Source organism: Copadichromis virginalis, linkage group LG23, assembly GCF_057382275.1.
Source record: "Copadichromis virginalis isolate Kocher_CV1m ecotype Utaka linkage group LG23, C_Virginalis_male_GT1.1, whole genome shotgun sequence".
In the NCBI taxonomy this organism is placed as follows: domain Eukaryota; kingdom Metazoa; phylum Chordata; class Actinopteri; order Cichliformes; family Cichlidae; genus Copadichromis; species Copadichromis virginalis.
The window spans coordinates 41104176-41109559 of record NC_140639.1 but is presented as its reverse complement, the minus strand read 5'-3'; positions in this window follow the sequence as shown (position 1 = coordinate 41109559).

Below are 5384 nucleotides of genomic sequence, written 5' to 3'. Positions count from 1 at the left end.
CTGTTTACCCCGGCCGCTTCCTCTTCCCGGAGAAAGCGGCGCACACGCCGCCATAAAATGGACTATTTCCAGCAATTCCCGGTGGTGAGTTCCAGCGACTGTTTTCCACCCTCATTTAACTCTCCACTTACAACCAATAATAAACCCATCTCTGATTCATGGGATGTTTCCCTCCTGGAGGATGTGGACTGGGAAGAGTTTTTCTGCTCTGCTCCCCCAAAGACTGTAAATAGTGGTGGCAGAAGGACCAGCACAATCCCCGATAAACCAGCCAGGATCACCCACCCAGTGACTATTTCCACACCCATTACTCAGCCATTTCCCACTAACACGGCAGCCCAGATTTGGCCTTCCCCTTCAGCCGTTTCACCTCCTCAGATGGCTAGGGCCCAGTCTACACCCACACCAGTGCCAGCTCCCAGGAGGAGGGCAGCTGCAACCCAGTCTACCTCCACACCCGCTTCTGTTTCTCGGGTGGGGGTGACTGGTGTCCAGCCACCTCCCGTGCCTGTCCCAGCGCCCAGGCTGAGGGCAGCCAGAATCCAACCTGACCATCCCAGAGGCTCAGCCGAGACTCTCCAGCCAGTGCCCTCATGCTCCGGAGGCTTGGAAGAGCTAGCCTGCTTACCCATCAGTCGACCACTTCATCCACCGCCTGATCCAGCCTTTCATGCACTAGCTTTATCCCTGGTTAGGCTATCTGAAGTGTCCCCTGCTCAGGCACCAGCTTTACTAGCCCAGGCTGTAGCTTTACCTCCCTCACTAGCTCAGTCTGTAGCTCAGCCATCAGCCACACCAACCTCAGCTCCGTCGTCAGCCTCACCTACCTCTGTTCCTCCCTTAGCATCTCCACTCCAGCAAGTTCCCTCACCTGCTGTTCAGCTTTCACTCCAGTCAGTTCCCTCGCCTGCTGTTCAGCTTTCTCTCCAGTCCCCTGTAGTTCAGTCTCCTCCTGTCCTCCAGTCCCCTGTAGTTCTGTCTCCTCCTGTCCTCCAGTCAGTCCAGTCTGCCCCTGTCCAGTCTGTCCAGTCAGTCCAGTCTGCCCCTGTCCAGTCTGTCCAGTCAGTCCAGTCTGCTCCTGTCCAGTCTGTAGTTCAGTCGCCTCCCGTCTCCCAGTCGCCCGTCCACCATCCTGTTCAGTTCCTAGACCTGCAGTACCCAGAGCCAGCTGTGAGCTCTCCTGGGCCTCAGCCAGGGGTTTCCGCACCCGCTGGCCCGGTCGCGCCTCAGCCAGGGGTTTCCGCACCCGCTGGCCCGGCCGCGCCTCAGCCAGGGGTTTTCGCACCCGCTGGCCCTGCCTGTCTCCAGCCAGGGGTTTCCGCACCCGCTGGCCCGGCCACTCCTCAGCCAGGGGATTTCGCACCCGCTGACCCTGCCTGTCTCCAGCCAGGGGTTTCCGCACCCGCTGGCCTTGCCTGTCTCCAGCCAGGGGCTTCCGCACCCGCTGGCCCTGCCTGTCTCCAGCCAGGGGCTTCCGCACCCGTCGCCTGGTCCAGACTCAGCCTCAGCTTCTGCTTCACCTGGTCCAGCCTCAGCTTCTGCTTCTGCTTCGCTTGGTCCTGCGGCCGCCACGCCGTCGCCCAAGCCACGTTCTGGACATCATCGCCGGCGTGGCCGGCCACCGGAACTGTCCGGTTTCGGCCACCGGCCACGGGGCCTCCCACCGGAACTGTCCCGTCTCGGCCGCCGGCCACGGGGCCGCCCACCGGAACGGTCTTTGTTTTGGACTCCGTCCCTCCGTCCTGGGCCCCTCCGCCCGCCCTGTTCATTTTTTTCTTTCTTTTGGCTGTCGGGTGCCGGCCTTCGAAGGGGGGGGGGGGGGGGGTACTGTCAGGGTTCCTGGGTCATTGAACCAGTGTTTTCCAGCCATTCAGTCCTTCAGTCAGTCCTTCAGTCAGTCGTCCAGCCAGCCAGCCATTTTCTACCTTTGTTCTGTTCATCCACTCCTTATAATAAACCTTTACCAGTCTTCACCTACCTGCGAGTCCTGCATTTGGGTTCCTTCTTCCTCACCTCCACACAACGCCTGACACTGACATTAAGACAAGAAAGCTCCTTACCATGCATGGAGGGTTTCACCCCTAGTCCAGCACCCTGAAGCTGTACGCTAAGTGGAAGGAAGGGGGCTGGGGACTGGTGAGTGTCAGCACCACAGTCCAGGATGAGACAAGGAACATCCACAAATACATCACGAAGATGGCCCCAACTGACAGCGTGCTCAGTGAATACCTCAGGCAGCAGAAACCCAAGAAAGAGGAGGAAGGCGAGGAACCATCATGGAAGGACAGGGCCCTGCACTGTATGTACCACCGGCAGATATGGCTGATATCCAGAAATCCTACCAGTGGCTGGACAAAACTGGACTGAAAGACAGCACGGAAGCACTAATCATGGCAGCACAGGAACAAGTACTAAGCACAAGATCCATTGAGGCTGGGGTCTGTCACACCAGGCAAGACCCCAGGTGCAGGCTGTGTAAAGATGCCCCAGAGACAATCCAGCACATAACAGCAGGGTGCAAGATGCTAGCAGGCAAGGCATACATGGAACGCCATAACCAAGTGGCCGGCATAGTGTACAGGAACGTCTGTGCCGAGTATAACCTGGAAGTCCCGGGGTCAAAATGGGAGATTCCCCCAAGGGTGATGGAGAATGACCGAGATAAGATCCTGTGGGACTTCCAGATACAAACGGACAAAATGGTGGTGGCTAACCAACCGGACATTGTGGTGGTAGACAAACATGAGAAGACGGCCGTAGTGATTGATGTAGCGGTTCCGAATGACAGCAACATCAGGAAGAAGGAACACAAGAAGCTGGAGAAATACCAAGGGCTCAGAGAAGAGCTCGAGAACATGTGGAGGGTGAAGGTGATGGTGGTCCCCGTGGTAATCACAGCACTAGGTGCAGTGACTTCCAAGCTAGGCGAGTGGCTCCAGCAGATCCCGGGAACAACATCGGAGATCTCTGTCCAGAAGAGTGCAGTCCTAATAGCAGCTAAGATACTGCGCAGGACCCTCAAGCTCCCCTGGTAGGGGACCCGAGCTTGAAGGATTGACCGCCCACAGGGGCGAGTGGGTAATTTTTATATATATATATCACAAACTGTTCTGTGCTCTGCAAATTCCCTCACTTAAACTGTCACACTGTTGTGAAACGTGTGCTTGAGAGAGAAATTTGACTTGTTATTTTTTGGTGAGATAAAGGAAAAACAGTAGAAGATGCAGTGGACTAACAACTTACATATGGAAAGAAAAGTAAACTTCAAGTGTACTATATAGAACAGACAAGCAAAGGAATGGGGAATGAAGACAGTCATCCTCAGCCAGAGTACAAGGCAGCTGTGCCTATAATGTGATTACAATCCAAGATAAATGACTTGATGTATCTGCCTGGCCCTTCGAGATATAAAAGTACTCATTGACGTCATTGTTTTGCTCCACAACACTTCCCAAACCTTTTAGCATCACCTTGATGAGTTAAGGACTAGGAGCTAAATGGACTGACTTATCCAATGATGCATAAAGTCTAGTTTTCCCATGTCATTTAATCCTACGTAGTCTTGACAAATGACCTCAACCCTAACTAATGTAAAAAGAGTACCCATGACACTTACCCTATTCATGGTGGCACTACCAACTTGGTGTTAAAGCTCAATTTTGACTTTTTTTTTAACAAATTGACATAATCTGGCAGTCATTTCTAAAGAAAAGCAGGCAAAGTATGAATGTTTAATCTAAAATTGAAACTTGTGAAACAAGAGCACTGGAAAGAATGCTATCTTCTGCCTCGTTCTCAATGCATCGCACCTCCTTAATGCCGTTGCGAGCCTTGTTGCTATTCATAGCATGATGTGTCTTAGAAACTAAGGTCTCTGATCAATTAAATGCGCCTCTCAAGATAACTACATTAATTATGCCACCATTTGCATGAGTCTTGTTGCATTGCAGTGTAATTGAGACTGCAGACTGAACGGAAGGACAGATGGGAGGCATTTTCCATAGAGCTGAGGTTCTCGGATCATTATGTATTCTTTTGCTGCCGTTACAAGCTCAATTATTACTTGTAGAGTATTTTAAATCTTATCAATACTTTGAGCCATTTTAGTTTCCAAATCACATACTTTTTTTCAACAAAAACCCTCTAGTGTCTTTCAACTGACTTTATTTGACATTGATCAGGGCAATAGCCCTGATCAATGTAAATAGCTGACCTGACTGGATACCTCCCTGGACTTTTTAGGGGGAGGTAACAATGTTTAAAACGATAACAATAATATTTATATTTATAACAAGGTGCAATAATAATTAATGTGCAATAATAACAGTGTGCAATACACATACACTTATTCTTCTTTTTTATACTAAGTTAATATACTGTGTTGTGTTGTTTGTTACGTTGTGATGTGTCATATCGTGTCGTGTTGTGTTATATGTAGTGCCGACGTAGGACAGTTTTTCCAATTTCATTGTACTACTGTACTATGTATGACTGTGCAATGACAATAAAAAGTTATCTTATCTTATCTTTATTTCCTGCCTTTTTCTTTTTCCCACCACTGTGAGAGTCTGCCCGGCTCTCAATGTTTTTGCTCACTGTGTACCTATAGTTCATGTTCCTCTTTCTGATTGCTAACCCATTGAAACTAGTTGGATTACCCTGTCAAATGACCATGCTCCTCATCCCATCTTGAAAAGAAAGCCTAGCCACCCTTTGTATTTTTTCAGAAGTTGAGTTTCCTTCAGTCACCTCTATTAAAGAGGACCTGTAATGCTCATTTGAAGCTACACATTTTTTACATACTGTAGCTTTTCCTGATTCACAGTACAAAATAATTTTATTATTCTAAACTCGAGCTTGAGATTTCTCAGTTCATCCACTGTCTGAAACAAGCTCCTTTAACTCCATTTAAGCCAGATTGTTTTCTGATTTTGAACAGAAAAGTCTGTGAGCTTCTGCATTGAGATGACCATATTAGGTATATCCACTCTTACTGACATCCTATAGAGCAAAAACTGGAAAAATGTGCACAGTCTGCTGTAGTTGTACTCTCTCTGAAAGTTCTAAGGTTTACATATCAGGACATGATTAAAAAACAAAACAAAAAAAAAAAACGAAATACACCCCATGAAAGAGTGGCTTGTAGAACCACCTTTAGCGGCAATGATTTTAAGTAATTGTGGAGAATTACTCTCTCGGATTGTTGTGGAGTAATTTTGGCCCACAACTGCTCCAGTTCATTGAGGTCTGAGGAAATTTGTTTACGCACAGCTCTCTTAAGATCCCACTGCAGCCTTTCAACCGAATTGAGGTCTGGATTTTAGGAAAAAATTAAGGTGTTACAATGGCTGTTTCTGTTTTAATCTTTCTGCTGTGGGATCTTT